The sequence below is a fragment of the Gallinula chloropus genome (genome assembly GCF_964237585.1).
Source record: "Gallinula chloropus genome assembly, chromosome: 1".
In the NCBI taxonomy this organism is placed as follows: Eukaryota; Metazoa; Chordata; class Aves; order Gruiformes; family Rallidae; genus Gallinula; species Gallinula chloropus.
Window position 1 is genome coordinate 161765649 of NC_140085.1, and position 19097 is coordinate 161784745.

Genomic DNA, 19097 nt, shown 5'->3' on the forward strand with positions numbered 1-19097 from the left:
GCTAGATAGATGTATAACGCATATCAATCTTGGCTATGTGGCTGGTACCATCACAAGGGTATTGGCTTTTACAACAATGGGACATGCTCTGATGACTATAACCTGTTAAAGAGATGTGGGATGGTGGAAACTCTCAAAAAACCCTCCAAAGTGAAGGCTGGCCAACTTGGTGAAGCCGATTTTAAACTGAAGGACTTTGGGGGTGAGGTCCGAAGTGTTAATGTTTATGCCATCACATCTAACTGAGGAATAAACCAGGTCAGCCAAAACAGCAGCAGATGTTCCTCAGCTGCCTCCCAAGATAAGAAACAGAAAGCCAACTATCTGATGGGTGAGTATGGCTGTGGTTGACCTTCTTGCATCCCTCTTGCTTGATTACCTCTCTGAAATGCCACGACACCAACACCAACACACAGCATGGGGAATAAACAGGAAGAACTAGAGGTCTGTGTGTGGTCACAAAGACATGATTAGACAGATAGGGTAGTTTTCATGACTGGAATGCTGTCATGGATGGCTACGTACATTTTAGGAAAGACAGACCAGCAAGGCAAGATGGTGGAATTGCTCTTTATGCAAGAGAGCAACTGGAATGTTTTGAGCTCTTCTTAGGTGTGGATGAAGAATGAGTTGAGACCTTATGGATAAAAATTGTTATTTCTATGCCACTCACACATCTTTAAAAGGCCATGGAGATCAAGAGAGGTGGTTGAAGACTGGATGAAAGCCAATGTCACTCTAATCTTCAAAAAGGTTGGCAAGTGTGAGCCAGGAAACTGCAGTCCAGTCAGCCTCACATCCATCCCTGGAAAGGTGATGAAACTGCTCAATCCATGAGGCATCAATAAGCAAATAGAAGAAATGGAGTAGTTAACATGGATTCACCAGGGGAAATCATTCCTGACCAGTCTTGTAGCCTTCCCTGATGCCATAAGTAGTGTGAAAGACTGAAAGTATTAATGTCTTGAGCATCATGTAGGAAAACAATTACAGTCTTCATGGCAATGGGAAGCCACAGCAGGGGGGCTGCTCTACAAGAAATGGGGTGGGGACATGTCAGAAACGGTGCAGGTCTGTGTTCCGATTGCTGTACCTGGCTAGGGGTCCTACAGAGTTCATTTGAGGAAAATATTTCATTTGGACAGACCTAGATCCCTTCCACATTGCACCAAAAGACCCATCAGGCCATCCAGGTATTATATTTCTGATTGTGGATTTTAGTACCTGATAAGAAGCTAATCCTCCCTCTAGCAAGAGGCTGCATGGCTGCTTAGACAGGTTAAGTACAGGCAAATATATCTGCTATTCCTCTTGGTTTACGACATGAAATGTATATTGCCTACTTCTCAAGGAGTGCTGCTAAAATTGCTTTCTGTGCATTTTAAGCCTATAGGGCAATTTGTTGCAATAGTAAATCATTTTGGCCAGGTTCTCTGCAGCTTGCTTCCTATGTAGCTCTGCTATGATTAAAGTGGTCAAATGAAATATAGCCTTGGTCTGAACTCAATACAGCTATTGAAAAAGGAAAGGCAGAGAGGAAAATATTGCAAGTGGTACCAGCCTCTCCTTTCTTTCCTCATTGGCTATGAGCCTAAGTCAATTCTTCTAATAGGTATGGGATGAGTGACCCAGAATTTTACAAATTTTTCTTTACCCCACTATCCTGCCCGGGTAAGAACTGTTATTTTTGAGGATCCTTAGAAATGCAGGTTGGTGCACTACTGACATTTATATATAAGAATAGCATGTTTCCTTTCCAACTATCTCTCATTGCCAATAGAGTAACAATATCTAGGGCCAGGAGTCATGGATCTTCTACTCTTCCATTATATATGTTAATCATAGGATTTACCAGATAAAGTCATATCCCAGCAGAAGAAATGAAGGAGGCTTGGAGATTTAACAGGGAAGAATGAGGTGTGGGGGACCAAAATGTTCAAAAGTAGAAAACTTTGTTTATTAGGTCTGAGTACTGACAATATACTTTTTTATGCACTGTTCCTTCCAGTTTCCATGAATGCTGCATACTCCCTTTTTACCTCATGCTTAGTGTCTCTTTCTTCCATAACACTCCATAAACTCTTGTTACATTTTCTAAAGATTCTGTCTTACCATCAGCTAGCATTTGGGAAGCAGGAAACCTTTTGGCTTCTATCCAGTCACATCATTTTAGCAAGTATCCATAACTAAATAATTATCATGTATTGCTGTATTTGGTTACATGACAAGAGTTTAGTAGTGGGATGGGGGCTTCATTTGTGGCTTCTGTAAAAGGACACCAGGATCTGTCCTTATTCAACAGAACCAGTTCCAAGATTCTTATTAACTGGAAGTTCTCTTATTAATTGACAATCAAGTAATTAATTTCCCTCAACTCATGTTTTCGTTGCCTGTGACAGTAGCTGCTAAGTGATCTTCCTTTCTTTCAATCCATGAGTTTTTTCATCATATTTTCGTCCCTTTTACTGCTGAGGAGAGTGACAGAGCAAATTGGTGGACACCTGATGATAAACCAAGGTCAACCCACCACAGTTAATGTAGGATTGTCTAAAAAGAAATTCTTTTTTCAGTAAAGATAAAAGGGTAATTTGTGTTACAATCATGATCGGATAAAATAGAATGAACATAGTTGTACACCCTAACTGCAAAGTAAAAATCCCTTTAAAGAGGAGATTAATACGAATGCTTCAACAGTCAGAGTTGGTAATAGAGCTGAGAGGCACAGGGGAAAAAAATCAGACTCATCTTCAAGGATGTGGGATGTTTTTAGGGTTTGAATTGCTTTAGAGGAGGGAAAGTGAGAAAAGGAAAATGTCTGAGATACCTTTTTCAGTGAAGTAAAACCTGTTATTCTGACATGAAATAGCTAGTCTTTTGTCACACAAAAGATTACTGAGGGATGATTAGGTAGTGTTCAGAAATAGAGGCCATGTCAGAACTGTAGGGTAGCAACAACCCTCATGTCTGACAATTAATTGCTTTTGTCCAGCTCTGGCAACCAAGCACAGAGAGTAGACACTCTGAGACTCTCATGGCTGACTTAGTAAAAATCATCTGATTCTGCTAAAATAATACAATTGTGATGCTAACTGTCCAAAGGACAATAGTGAGAAAGAAGGGACGGAACTAAAATCAACTTCTTATGAAGTCTCTGCAAGACCACTATCTCTTCAGTCCTTCTTTTGGATAATCTCCAGATGAGATAGAGACTTAAAAAGGAAGCACTTAAAACACTGAATACATAGTAGTTGTACTGAGGGATTAATCCATTAAATAAAAAACTTTTTTATAATAGGAAGTATAAAACTTATGTTTCTCAGTTCCGGAAGAATTCACATTGTTCTTGTGAGTTAAACTTTTTAAACCTCTTATTTGTGGCTTCATTATCATGGCATGATTTTCTGTATCTAATTTGGCTGAAATTATTATTTGCAGAAGTCCTAACAAGTATAATGAACATAACTTCAAACATGCTTGCACTAACCACACAGGAAGTGAAGATTTTATATTTTAAAAATCTCAACATATAAAAAGTAAACCAAAACTTTGCTCCTGCAGTTTTGTTGTAGCTGTGATTGAATGGAAAGTTTCTTTGTATGGGAAACATTGAAAGTTTAAAATAATTTGCTTTCTTCCTTTTAGAAAACTTGGTCAATTTAGACTTAGGTTGTTCTTCCTGATTTTCAATCAAAAAAACCCCAAAAGAACAAAAGAAATAGAGAGAGACAGAAAAAATATAGGTAAGATATCAAGAGGAAAAAGGAAAAAAAAAAAAAAAAAGGAAAAAAAAAACCCCTTCTAGTGGCAACATGTGGGTATGGTGGAATTTATAAGTCCAAATAACCTAATGGAGATCTTATGGAACATGCCCTAGCTTGTACACTTTATGACTACTGTACGTCTGAAGATACCCTCACTATAGATTGTAGAACCTACTTGTTCATGACCTTGGAAACTGAAGTGTTTCTGAATCTTATACCTACCTAACTACTTCATTATTTATTCCCTTCCTTTTGGTAACTGGAGGGCCTTCTTCCTCCCGACTATGTCAGTGTGCACCTAACTGTTATGATTATTTAGGCTCTTTTTAATTCAGTAATTGTCTTGATTTCAAGTAATTTCTTCAAGCCTGTTGTGAAGAAATCCAGTCTGTTAAAAGATTTCACCTTTGCTTTTTCTCTCTGACTTGTCACATTCTATAGACTTTCCTAGAACAAACAGTTTTACTACTTTAATCACTAAAATGAACACCTCTGATAACATCTTTGTCCTTATCTTCTGTAATCGTCTGGTCAGCATCTCATCTGCTCTTCTTGATGTCACTAATTCTGTAAAGACATTTTGTGTCAACAAGCTTATCTACTTGGAAATGCCACTCATTCTTAAGTTGTTGGGCATTCTATGTTCTTTTATTTGAAATGTAGTCTGAAACCTATTTGAGTTTCGTGGAGTTACTGAAGTGCATTATCTAATAGGTGATATTTTCCAGAATCTGTGTTATCACAAGAATCTGAGCTACATTGTGCTTCACTCCTCTGGAAAAGTCACTGCCAGTACTTCTTCATTCACCTCTCTATCATCCCTGCAAATGCCAGTAGAATTAATAAGAATAGAATAGCTATTATTATTCAAAAGTTCTTTCACTTTTCTTCTCTCCTCTCCTTTCTTGCAGATTGACTTTCTCGTTTGCTCATGCTTGCTCTTTTCTGGAATCAGTGATAAATAGTTTTTAGATTTTGTATTCCTTGTATTGCTCACATTTTCTTGCATGATTGCAGAAGTGTCATTGTTTTATTCTTTGTTGTTTTCCCTTCCTGAACTTTTATTTAACAAGATATTTTTACTTTTTCTTTCAAGTATTCTGAGATTGGCTTTCCCTTATTTACTTGAGGAATATCTCTCCTGAGAGAAAGTTCACCAGACTTATTTCAGGTACTTTGAGTGCACACTGTAAACCTTTTCAAAATTTCATTTCGATTGCTTATTCATTTTATATCCTCAGTAATTTGTCAACAATTGTATCTCTCTGCCAACATCCCCAATTCAGATCTTTCAGTCATCTGCCTTATCTCATCACACAAGTCTTGTGTCACATTTCTACTCTCATATTTGTCTGCTGTTTTACATTCTTTGCTTATCAATTGTTCCTGTGTTCAATTTCTGGTTTGGATCTCAGTTCAACTTACTGTATTCTGCTTTCACTCATTTCTTCCATTTTATTCTTATTTAATGTCTTCTAACTGTTCATCATTTTATGCTTCATCTATTATCATCATCTATTCATCTCTTTATCTTAGAATAATGTTTTTCTGTCTGCTCCTCTAATATTTCAGTGATTCAGTTGTCTCATGGTCTTTCTTCACGTCTTCACTTTTATAAGTAGTTACATACAACAAATCAAGCCGTTTTCTTTCTACACAAATTAGACAACTTGATCCAGGTGAAGTTCACTTTCTTCACCTGCGATAAGCCAGTTTCCTGTATCATTTTCTGTAAATTATAGTTAACCTCCACTTAGTTTATCAAATGACATCACACTTGATACATCTTACAATAAGAGTTAAATGGGATTGCCTAGTGGTACCAGAAAGCAACTTTGTTGAAATGAACTCTCATCTTGGGAGTCCTGATGGGCACCAAGTTGAATGCAACTCAGCAGGACACCCTTGTGCTGGTGAAGGCCAGCTCTATAGTGGGCTACATTAGTGGGGACACAGCCCCAAATCAGAAGTAGCCAGTGGTTCCAAGGAAATGATTGTTCTTCACAATTTACCACTTGTAAGACTGCATGTGCAATAGTGGTTGGAACAACCAAATATGAGAAAAGCATTGGTAAACTGAAAAAGATTAGCAGATAACCACAAAGATGGCTGGGGGCTCTACGTTTATTCATCCTAAAGAAGAGACATAATTGCACCCCCTGCCCAGGGAAAGGGTAATCAATTGTCTTTAGCCAAGTACTAATGGCTACTAACAGGAAAAAGAAAAAAAAAAAAAGGTAAAAAATAGTTGCTTTCTTCTCAGAGGTCTGCAGTGAAAGGGTAATAGACACCAGGGACAAGTTGCAGCAAGAACAATTCCAAATAGATAAAAAGAATAATAATCACAGTGACAGTTGTCAGAAAGCGGAACAAGCTTCACAGAGGAGTTGTAGAATCTCAAACGCTCAAAATATGGGAAGTGCCATAATCAATCTAATATAATCTGACACAATTTTGGCCATGGAGGTTTACCTCCAAAGAACCATACCAATCTAATTTATACCATATTTAAAGCTAAGTACAGTTCTGGAATGACATTGTTACCTAATGTTTTAATATAGGATCATGGCCTCAACTTTGTCTAATATGTTTTTAAAAAGAGAATAAATAGTACTGCCCCTCATGCTGAGATGGAAATTCCTGTGTTCCTGTTTGTGCCCACTGCCCCTTGCCCTGTCACTGGACATGACTGAAAGCAGTCTGGCCCCATACTCTTGACGTACACCCTTTAGGTATTTCTAAGTATTGATGTGATTCCTTCTCAGTCTTCTCTTCTTCAGACTAAACAGATCCAGCTCTCTCAGCCTTTCCTCATAAAAGAGATGCTTCAGTCTTCTAATCATCTTTGTAGCCCTCCACTGGATGTTCTCCAGTAGTTCCATGTCTTCCTTGAATTAGGGTGTCTAGAACTGGACACAGTATTACACCTGCCATTGTTGAATTTCATTTGGTTCCTCTCCACCTCTGCAGCCTGGTAAGATCTCGTTGGATGGAAGCTCAGCCTTCTGGTGTGTCAACCACTCCTCCCAGTTTTGTATCATCAGCAAACTTGCTGAGCGGGCTAGTTGGGAAGAGGCAGTGTGGCTCCAGGATGTGTGTATCACCAGTTTTATATATATTTTATATGTCCTGTGGTTATTTCCTTCTCCTTTTGCTGACCCAGTAAACTGCCCTTATCCCAACCCATGAGTTATCTTTATGTTCTTACTCTCTGCAGGTCTGATTGACACTGTGTTTATATAACAAACAATTAAGAAAATATTTGTCAGGTTCTGTCTAGTAGCATCTCCTAAAATGTCAGATCTCAGATTTTGTAATATTTTGTAATGGCTGAAGCAGAAATGTTGATTGTACTCATGTGCGTTTTGCTGTAGTAATAAGGAAAATTACTTCAAAAAGATTGAATCACCCATTACCCGGCACACTATGTGTTAGATTACAAACATTTCTGTATGAAAATGGGGAGATAACAATTCTTGCAGTAAGAGAACCAAATATTTTATTCCATTTCTTCTCTCTTCTCTTTCCTACATGAAATCCCAATATTTTTCTTATTTAAACGTTATCAGCTAGATGATCATTGACTTTGTCAAGTGTTTAGTCAGCTTATTTAAAGGATGCCACACATGCCTTGTGTTAAGTAGGTTTCAGACTTCTGAAAAATTTTCATTGTATACCCCCCAAAAAAACCCTGCTTTCTACGACGGTTGTTTTTCCCTGTTTCTGAAGAGTGGGTGGGCAAACACTGCAAATAAATATTTAATCAGTACTGTATAAAAGGATACATCAGGATCACTAGTTCTCTTATGAGCCTGGAATTACTGTATGTAGTTTAGGTATCAAACCACTCTGTTTAAGATAAGTATGCACTGAAAGTCTATTACAAGAGAAAAATTGTCTTCTATACCTACAAGATTCTGTCACTATTGGGTGGAATTTTATTGCTTAATCTAATTAATGTCAGCCCTTATGTGATTTTTCCCTTTTTTTTTCTTCCACCCTGTCCCCAAGATTATTATACTCTTTCAGATTAGCATCTAAATCCTTAACTTCAAATCTAAAGGTTTTTTTCTTTTATGGATGGTTGTGAAAAACACTGATACGCATTTGATTTTTCTTGCTAATATTTGCCCTGCATCTGCCTATCATTCTCTAAAGGTATTGCAAAGCTCATATTCACTGCACAGATGTGGTTGTTTAGGTCTGGCTGGAGGCCAGACGCCCACAAAAGTTGCTCTATCACTCCCCTTTTTAGTAGGACAGAGGAGAAAATATATATTGAGAGGTTTAGGAGTCAAGATAAGGACAGGGAGAGTTCATCCTGTAATCAACAACATGGGCAAAACAGACTCAACACAGATTGAAGGAAAGAAAACTATCTAATTTATTACACTACACTATACACATAGTGAAACCACAGTCGGATAATGAGAATTGCGACCAGATCTTAAAGCACCTTCCCCCACCACTCCCTTCTTAGCAGACTTCACAATAGTCATGATTTCACTCCCTTCTTCCTCCCAGTTGTGGCACAGGAAGGGGCAGGGACTGGGAAAATGGGGGCTTTGGTCAGTTCCTTGCAATTTGGCTTCCTTCTTGTCTGGGGTCAGAGAAATTCATTCCACACACCCTTCCCCTGCACCGTGTGGTCCCACCCATGGGAGAGAGTCCTTCACACACTTCTCCAACGTAAGTCATTTCCCACAGGGCTTTGACTCGTCGCCAGCTGCCCCACCAAGGATCACTACTATGGCATCTCTCACTCATCTCTGTGTCTCTGTCTCTCTCCATGGGCTGCAAGTGCTGGAAGGGGCTTGTTCCAACGCAGGTCACAGCATCTCCTGTATGTCTCCACTTGCTCCATCCAGCATGGAGCCTCTCCACAGGCTACAGGTGGGGTCTCAGTCTTTTCCATGGGCTGCGGGGGGACACCTGATAGACCCTGGGTTTCTCCACAGGCTGCAGGGCCATCATTCTCTCCAGCACCTGGGATGACTCCTCCCCCCGCTTCCTGGCCTTGGTGTCTGCACAGTTCCTTACATCTTCTCACTCCCTTCTCTGGTGGCAAAATGCTGCTACTTGCATTTTTTTTTTTTTTTCTCTTCTCCTGTATGTGATTCACAAAGGTGCTGTGACCATTGCTGATTGGCTCTGGCCAACTCTGCCTTGAATTGGCTGACGGTTATTCTTCAGGGCCAGCAGAGAGCTCTAGCTGCTCCTTACAGAAGTCATTTTCTGCAGCCCCCATTCGCTCCCAGTACCCAGCTACGCAAAACTGCGACAAGAGAACAGACTGCAAAAAAGACTTAGGAAGTGTGTTTATAAAGTGATGGAGGGAAAAATAACTACTTTAAATTTATGATTTACATGGCTAACTTTGAAGAAAAATGCTGTGCATACTAACTAGAAAAGATGATTTCTGCAGTATTACAAGTGAAGAAATTCAAAAAAGCTAAAGGAAAAGAAGTTTATGTAACAGAAAATATTATAAATTCTGACATTTTCCATAGTCATTTCCTTTCTAAATGTCTCAGGAAAAAAAATATGAAAAGTAGGAAGTCCTGTCATAAAATACAAAATAGAAATTATAAGATATGTATTTGGAGTTCTGTGCTTAGTTGCTTAAATTTATTTATTTATGTTGATGTAATCACAATGGGGAAAAAACCCCCAATATTCATAGAATCATAGAATGGTTTGGGTTGGAAGAGACCTCAAAGATCATCTAATTCCAGTATCACTGCCATGGGAAGGGACACCTTCCAATAAACCAGGTTGCCCAAAATCCCATCCAACCTGACCTTCAACGCTTCCAGGAAGGGGGCAGCCACAACTTCTCCAGGCAACCTGCTTCATTACCTTAGTTAAAGATTTTTTGCCCATATTTAATGTAAATTTACCTCTTTTAGTTTAAAACCTTTGTTCCATCACTTGATGCCCTTGAAAACAGTCCTTCTTTAGGTGTACATATATGAACATCCCCAAGTCCTTCTCCTAGGTTCTCCTTTCAATCCATTCTCTGCCCACCTGTAGCTGTGTTTGAGATTGCATCACCCCACTTGCAGGACCTTTCACTTGGTCTTATTGAACTTCATATGGTATGCATGGGACCATCTCTCAATTCCCCTGAGGAATGTCAGTTGTTACTGGTCTCAGCTTAGACATTGAGACATTGACCACAACTTCCATGGGAACATTATTCCAATGGCTGATTGTTCTCGTGAAAATTTTTCCTCTTATACCCAGTTGGAATCTCCTCTGGATTAACTTGCACTCATTAACAGTTGTTTTTTCAATATGATTTCTAGCAAAATAGGAGCCTCCATTTTCTCTGTAGCCACTCTTTAATATTGGAACATGGTGCAGAGGTAACTTCTAAGTCTTTTTTTTTTTTTTTCTGAAGGCCGAACAGATCCACTTATCTCAGCCTTTCCTCATATGGCAGGCTTTGATCAATTTTGTGGCCCTTCTCTGGACTGTCTCCAGAGTGTCCGCATTTTATTTATACAGTCGTGACCAAAACTGAAGAGAGTATTCCAGGTGTGGCCTGCCAAGCACTGAATGGGGAAGGATTTAGTTTAGTTTAGGTATGCATTACTACTCCTAGTAACTACAGTATCCAGAAACAACCAGAAGCACATTAATTGCTTATCTAAAAATGCAAATAAGTGGAAACTGAAGCATGAAATTACTTTCTGTACAGTATACACTTGAATTGTCATTGATATGTTGCTTTAAGTATGACAATGCTATTCATTTATATATGTGATCATTAACCCTGACTCTTGTTTAATGCATTTTAACAAACTACTTGGAGGTAAATCTATGCATATATTTTACACGTGTTACTTAGGCTGTCTCATTTATTGTGGCTGACAAAAAACTTCTTCTTCCACCCACCTCATTTTGGGTGAGCCAAACACAATGTAAATGAAAACTAAGTAAATCTCTTTCCTGTCTTAATTGCTTTCCAATCAATTTTAGGAAACCTGAGTTCTCATGGCTCTTGCCTACTTTAGATTTTGGACAAATGCATACACATCTTACTGTAATCAGTGGGTCGCAGCATAAATACTTTCCCCCAGTCTTCCAGAGTTTTTTTAAAAGTACTTTTTTTAGATGCAGCATTTACGGATACATTCTTACCTCCAGAACAAATTGATGATTTATATTTCTGTGCAACTCCATATTTGTCAGAATCTCAGAATTGCAAGACCGCTAAATTAGATGTATAAAAATCCTAGAATACTTCATCATGGCATTGTGCACTTAAGTAAATGTCTTGCAAATGATAGTTTTGATAAAAAGTGTTTGTTTTCATTAAAATGTGATCTTTATATTTTAAATTTAATATACCCATTCTTACTCTAACGAGGATATTCAGATATCACTGCATGTCTACCAATGTACCTATGAAAACCTCGTTGTATGAAACAAAACCATCAAGTAGAAAAATAAATGTATCTGTACATATTTGGTTATACAATACTCACTACACATCTTGAACTATAATGAGGTCTGAGACAGAAATAAGGTTAGTTCTACCATTCCGTCATCTCAACAGCTTGAAATCTGACCCTCAGGGTTAGAGAAAGATGCTTAAAAATGGAAATCCAGAGTCATTTTAGGTGCCCTGGCTCTCATTCTTGAACTCTTGCTTCTTTTATAAAGGCTTATGTAAGTTTTATCTTCCTGAAGCACAGGTTTGTTTTTTTTTTTCTTGGGGGGTTTTAAATGAAAAAAAAAAAAAATTGGGCTCTAGATACCCATATTTTGCTAACAGAATTTTTCTCCAGTCTTCATAGAACTTCAAACTGTGCTTCTAGTGACTTCCAATGTGTCTATAAAAGAAACTCTTCTTTTTCTTTCTTTTGTGTCTTTGTCTAAAGGAGAACAGACAAAAATCTTTAAAGTTCATATGCATGTCAGATTTATGTACATCTACCTTACATTCTTAAAATTGATATTATGTGTTTTCATATATAAGTTTAATTGAATCCTGCGATCTACACTTGCTTTTCTTCCCAATGGAATCAGTGGGAACCTACTTATTTATTGTCAGTGTTTTTTACTTTGATATTTCTTCCTATAAGTATATTCACACAATAAGGGTTTTCCACAGCATTGATAAAATGAAACATGAGTTCGAAATTAATTAATTTATGTTTTTTATTGAAAATAAGCATAGTCTTGCACCTGGAATACAAGTGTATGCTGATAGTCTTTGCCTTTAAATTTCTTGTTTTAGTGTTTTGACATAATTAATTAATTTGTAAGAAAATTGATTTTCAGAACCTTTTATAATGCCTCTCTGAAAATTCTGCATGGAGTGAAAAAAACTACTCACAACAGAAGCCACATTCAAGCCTGTTTCTATTTTTCCTAATCTATTAGCTTCTCAAGAAAAATATTCTTGAAATGAATGAAATCAGTGAAATGAAAAGAAATTGGTGAAATGCCTAATTGTTCAAGATATAAGAAAAGGCTTTGCACAGGGATTAAACAAGATCCAAAAGTTACTGTTGATTCATTGCATTGCTCATCAAGGAGAATTAGTAGCTGGAAAAGTGATGAAAGACATTACTGGGCTTTGATCAATCAATTTAACAGTTTTAAGAGAAATTGTGTAAAGTATCTGCAGTCAATCAGTAGCAAAATGAAAGGGATCAGCAAGAATGTGTATGTGAGGCATCATCAGAGCTACTTTCGCATCAGCACAACTCTCATTGTGTGATGAGCAGCCAGCAGTGCTTAGAGGGCTGAATAATCCTTATTGAAGACAAGCAGTTCTGAACAGTACAGTTCATGTCCGCCTCAGCTCTCTCTTACAATATAGATAAATCAGTCCTGATGTGATCGCAATTGGGAAGAATCATGTGTGTTATTTTAAAAATTATTATTCTTGATTTACGTCAAACTCGTTTTTATCGAAAATGCTCTATGGAACGTTGACTTTTGTTTTGGGTTTCTCTCTTTTGCAAGAAACCTTGAAAAATAATCTTTTTCAGAAAACTGAAGGAAAATCTGTCTTCATTCATGGGCTAAATCTGCTTCAGGACTCTGTTTTTCTACTTCACAAAAGTCTGTGTGCAAATGGCAGATGCATGATACTCTTGAGACTTTTAATGTCACATTTACACATATACGCTATTAAGTGCAGCAATGAAATTTTTATGACCTTTGGTGAAGTAGTTCATATCTTAACAGATTTGAAAAAAATAAAGTAATAATGTTCTTCTTTCACTTGTCTTAACTACCTTTTTAACTATTAGCTGTTAGGCATGTTCATTCAATTATAACAGCTGAAGAGTAGTCAGAATTTTGATCCTGGACTAGACAGTGATTCAGAAAAGTTGAAAGTGCTCTTCTGCAGTCACAGAAGATAAAAGCTGTTAGGCATGTACCTTTTAAAAAGGGTGTTTTCAGAATGAAGCAGAAGATGAAATACAGTGCCGTTGGCTTTGGGGAAAATAACCAAGCCTGATGTTTTATTATCTTGCTTGGTTTTAATATCTATCTAAATAAAGCCCGAGTCAAACATCTAATCCGGAACTGGTTTTGTTTTTTTTTTTTTTTTTAAATTCTCACTTTGTATAGGAATAGGACATGGCACGTGATAAAGTTCAAGATCTGATTTCTAGCAGGTTTGATGTTTGAATACATCATCTAGCCTTCAGAACATGGGCAATGTTTTTATACAAAAGCAGTTTCAAGAACACAAAAGGAAAGAGGAAAAATAGGAAAAAAAATCCAATCATGTGAATGTATAAAATAATGCTGATAATCTTTGTATATCTACATTCACTTTGACAATTATTTTTTAAAACACAGAAGTAAAAGAAAGGTTTTTTTAAGTAGGAATCTAATCATTTTACACTGTAGTTTCCATTAATTTAGTTTCACATAGTGGAATTTCTGTATGTCAAAGATGATTCATGATATATCTTGTTTAATTTGGTTACTAATATTTTTCCTTCTAAACTATGAGATATCCTTTTATTATGAGACTTATCCAACAAAAAAAAAGATACTTAATTTTAAAAATAATAAATAAAAACCATTTATTTTTAATAACATTTGTCTGTGAGAAGTTAATTGCATTTCATTTTTGAATGCCATCTCTTATCTGGACTCAATAAAAAGAAGTGTGACCAGCAAGTCAAAGGAGTGATTCTCCTCCCTCTACTCTGCTCTTGTGAGACCTCATCTGGGCTCCCAGCACAAGAGAAATGTGGACCTGTTGGAGTAAATCCAGAGGAGGGCCCTGAAAATGACCAGAGGGCTAGAACACCTCTCCTGTGGAAGGGACCTGAGAGAACTGTGGGTGTTAAGTCTGGAGAATAGAAACATCTTAGCATTTTTTTACAATACTTAAAGGGAGGTTATAAAAGGAGACAGAGACAGTCTTTCTACCAGGGATTGCAGTGACAGGAAAAGTGCCAATGGTTTTGAACTGAAAGACAGTAGATTCAGATTGGAAATAAGAACTTTTTTTTTTTTTTTAATGGTGACAGTGGTGAAACACCAGAACAGGTTTCCCAGAGAATCTGTAAATGTTCAAAGTCAGGTTGGATAAGGCATGTATACTTAAAAGCAAAACACTTAAGAAAATTTCAGATGTTATTTGCAGTTTGTTACTTTTTATGGTATTACATGGATTTTGGTGAATTAAAATTTAAATATAAAAGATATAATAGTGTATTTTTTAAAGGTTATGTCAACTGAAAATTCATTGAGTTTTGAACATTTTGGAAAAAAACATACATTCATTGAAAAGAATTTTAGTATTTTAAATTATATTACACAGCAGTGTAATAATAATCTTAGTAATCATAATAATCGGTGTAATAAGCGGTGTAATAATAATCTTTTTCAATAATCTTATAATTCAGTACCTAGTGTTTTCTTGTTGGGGGTGGAAGAGGGAAGAGTAAGAAACCCCAGTGTTTCTGGTTTTTAACTTTTGATCTCAAGTTCTTTTCTGAACTATCTTAATGGTTTGTGTACAAGGTAAATCTTGATGGACAAACAGCAAAACAGTATTAGGTAGACAGGATGAAACATTATGATCCATCAGTACTGTCTCTAAAATAGGGAAGAATATAAAGAAATGTAATTTGCTTGGGCCCAAACTCTATTAATGTCTCATCTGAGGACAGCAATTACTTATTTACTTAAACTCAGAAGTTGTAATGGAAGTCTGTAATGGTTTCCACTTGATAGAGTGCTGCTGTGAACCCATTCAATGGTTTAGTACCAGTCAATTGTCCACGAACCCGGTGACTTCCTCTCATAGGTGCAGAAAACCCTGAGGCGGCCTTCAGACTTTATTGATGAGAGCCATCTGACCAAATGAAGAAGCCTGTAATTTGCACAGAACTCTTACCTCTGTGCTAGTCATCCTAGATTTCCTTTGCAGACAGTGAAGAAAAACAGGCATTTCTATGGAACAAAACTAATCCAAGAAGACATGCACATATATAGAAGGCAATGTGCACTGGTCTTGTGATAAGAGCAATATGTTGTTTGTTTTAATTAGACTTGGAAAAAGTTATCTTTTTTGCACCTCTGCCATCATACACCCTTCCTTTCCTTCCTCCCTTCCTCCCTTCCTCCCTTCCTTCCTTCCTTCCTTCCTTCTCAGACTTCATACATTTAATGGTTTTGGAAGTGTTCTGACCTGGAAGATAAAGGATTACTTAGGGGTATTATTTGCAACAGTACTTGCTTTCTTGAAAAGTCTAGGATTTAAAATGAAGACTGAACATTTTCATTTTAAATCTAATTAAAAAGAATCAAAATCAACCTCACATTACAATGAATATTTCTGAAAGTCTGTCTTTTGTTTAGAAGTTTTCTTTCCTTTCTTTGTGTGTCTGTCTATCTATTACTCCACTAGACACCCAATTTCCTACTGTGCTTAATAAATATGGATACTTCTAAGACTAATCCATACTAGGATAGGAATGCACCCTTTTTGTTCCATACTCTGTAGGTGTCAGTATGACTAACAGCACAGTCCAAGCTCTGGTTGTAGGAGAACCATTCCGCATTTCCTTACTTCTATCATAAAGAAGGATCAGTTCTGTAACATTATTTGTATAGTCACACTCCATCTTTTGGAAGAAATTGAGAGAATTGCTTATGCAGATGAGTAGAATGCCATTTACTCAAATTAAAAAAAGAAAAAGAATAAAAGTGGAAAACTGAATAATAATCTGAAAGTAGTTTCATGTGGCTGGTTTTGTTGTTTTTTTTTTTTTCCCAGCAATGTACAGCATTGATAGCACTCTCTGCCACTGTGTCTGATGCCTAAAAGAAACCAAAGCTTTATACTAACTGACCTATAAAAATAATTGATCTGGGAAACAAGTGTTGCCTCTGTTTTTGCTCAGAATATTTGCAGAGTTTTCACAGTCAGACCTTAGTTCCCCTTGGACTAAACAGTTTCCCTTTTCTTAGTCCCCTTTTCTTTCTGAAAGGCATTTGTTACAGAAATAAAAAGCGGTGTGATCTCTGAGCAGCTTCTATTCTTGCTTGATAATACATGAATAAAAATATCCATGAAACAGTAGTTTTCTTATCCTTGTATAATGGAAGACAGATATTAATACAGTATTATATTATAAGAATTATTTTTCCTAATGATAAGCATATAGAAATCTTATTCAGATTAGGAAAGCATCATTACAGATGAGAGGGACAGCTGTGATGTAAAAATATCTTTTTTTATATAACAAGTGTTTAAAATGACAGAAATCTGCACATCAAAGTCAGGAAGACAAAATAGGGAGTAAAATTAACACCAAATGATGTCTGTATACTAAAAATATATTGTATTTAAATATCTCTGTATTGCCATTTCTATGCCTTAAAAATGCATACAAATTACCAGGATTTGTAAAAACTAATGCTAAAACATGTCTGAAATGTTTTTTATTCTTTATTTAAAGTTTCTAAAGCAGAATTTAAAAACCAAATAGGAATAACTGACTAAACCACAGAATATATGTCCTGGTTATCCATAGAATGTCTTAAAGAAACAGAAGAGTGTATTTTTTATGTATGAATTTTTTTATTATTATTATTACTCCATCTGTATAAAAATGATCTCCAAACATGCTTGGTTTTTTAATAATTATATATATGTTAAGAAGTGACATTTATAAAGATAACGTGCTTGGCTGTATTGTGACATTTATGTGTGTTATCCAGATGTATTTATGGACATAACTTATTTTTTGGGGGGGAATCATTGCATGAGGAAGAAAACAACCAGGATGCAAACCAAAACCCTCAGAACAGAGGAGAGAGTTATACATCCTTTAAGTGAGATATCACAAAATTCAAAGTATATTTTATTTCCAGCACTCTTGGTTGGATGATCAGATGATTCTTGATTGCAATCAAATGCACCCAGCCAGGACTTGGAGTGTACATGATTTTTAACTCTGATTGGTACATCTCAGCTTAATAGCTTGCAGATTGAACATTCACAGAACACAATGTAAGTGAAGTTGGAATATCAACCTTTTGACTCACACTTAATGCTAATGGCAAATTTTTGGCTTAATGGAAAAACATTTAAATTGCAGGGAAATTAATGAGCTAATATCAGTGTTCAAAACCAAATAGCCTGATTAATGGTTTCTGTAGTTTGTATATCATACCTCCACAATGTTCCAAGTAAATATTTGAAAACGTAAATCATGCCTGAGTTATGAGCCAGCTCCACATAAACTGAATGTATTACAGCATGGTACCATATTTTATGTTCGTATTATCCAACACATTACAGTATTACAGAATTCTGTTTTAAGTATTTGGTTAAATATTTTTGCTCACCATTCCTATTTGCATTGCATTAAATGGAGCTAAGATTTTAGTAGGTATTTAGACATTTTCCTGTCACACCTCCGTCTTGCAACTGAGTTCATATTTCAGTTACCACTGTCAAGCCAAATATTATAACTTGAACAGTTTGCTAGGAAGGAGAACAAACAAAAAAAGACACTAGGTCATTCATTTGAATACAGTTCATGTCTGTGGCTTGTAAAAGTTATCATTCTCTGATATCTTTTCCAGTCCTCTATGAAATTAAGTCCTTGAGCAGGTCCTAATGAGCATTACAGTAAAACTGCTAGCTGGCATTGCTAAAATCAATGTATTTATTAATGACTGGAAAGATTTGGGCAGCTAGTAAGCTTGTTTGTCTGCTGAAGCTGTGCAAAGTAGTGGCTTGCACCAATTTACATTAAGAACAAATGCTTAAAATCAGTATTTCTGAAGTTACAGGCCTGTGACTGGATCTCTGCATTGACAATTCAAGTGGCATTTTCCTCCTATGTATTTGTACAGAATCTAAGACTACAGGCTACAAAGTAAAAAGCAAATTTCAGTGTTTCCACTGGAATATAAACATCACATGTTAATATGAATTAATGTGCTTTGAGGGTTTTTTGGAGAAGGTACAGAAGTTGTTTTCAAATGACAGCAAATCTAATAAAATAAGAATCATCTCAACTATTTCTCTGATGTTCAAGTTTATGATTCAATGTAAATGTTTCAATGAAGTAAAGAATCCATATTCAAGGCTCTGATTCAGCCTCATTGCAGTGATTGAAGATTAGTGTGTCAAAAAAGACTTAATGTTAAAGGGACAAAAGAATTCTAATTGCAGTGGAATTCAGAAAAGTAGTTGGGAATAACACTGGACTTGTAAAACAAATAACCACCTCCATGGTGAAAATGGAGATTTTAATCATTTCTCTCATAAGATCCAATAATATATATATATATATATATATTTAATAAGACTGTAGCTCCTCTTTTTCAAAAGTTAGTAGAAAAAGATGCCTCACCTACCGAAAAAAAAAAAAACAGGAAGAGGGGGATTTATTATTTAATTAAATTATAGTCTAGTAATGTACTGGGTTTGGCTGGGATATTGTTAATTTCAGTATTTCACCTCATATGGTGCTGTGTTTTGGATCTGTGACCAAAACGGCATCGATAACAGTCATTAATCTGTGCTTACACAGCATCAAGGCCTTTTCTGTTACTCATGCTGCCCTGTAAGCGAATAGCCTGGGGGTACACAAGATGTTGGAAGGGGACATAGCTGTGACCAAAGAGATATTCCGCACCTAGTTACCTGGGGTACCCAAGTAAGCATTACATGTGATGGAGCACTGGTTTTCTGGAAATAGCTAAGCACCTGTCTGCTGATGTGCCATAGTGAACGAATCCCTTGCATTGCTTCATTTGTGTGCACAGCTTTGCTTTATTAAAGTGTCTCTCTTTCAACCCACAAGGTTTCTTACTTTTATCCTTCTG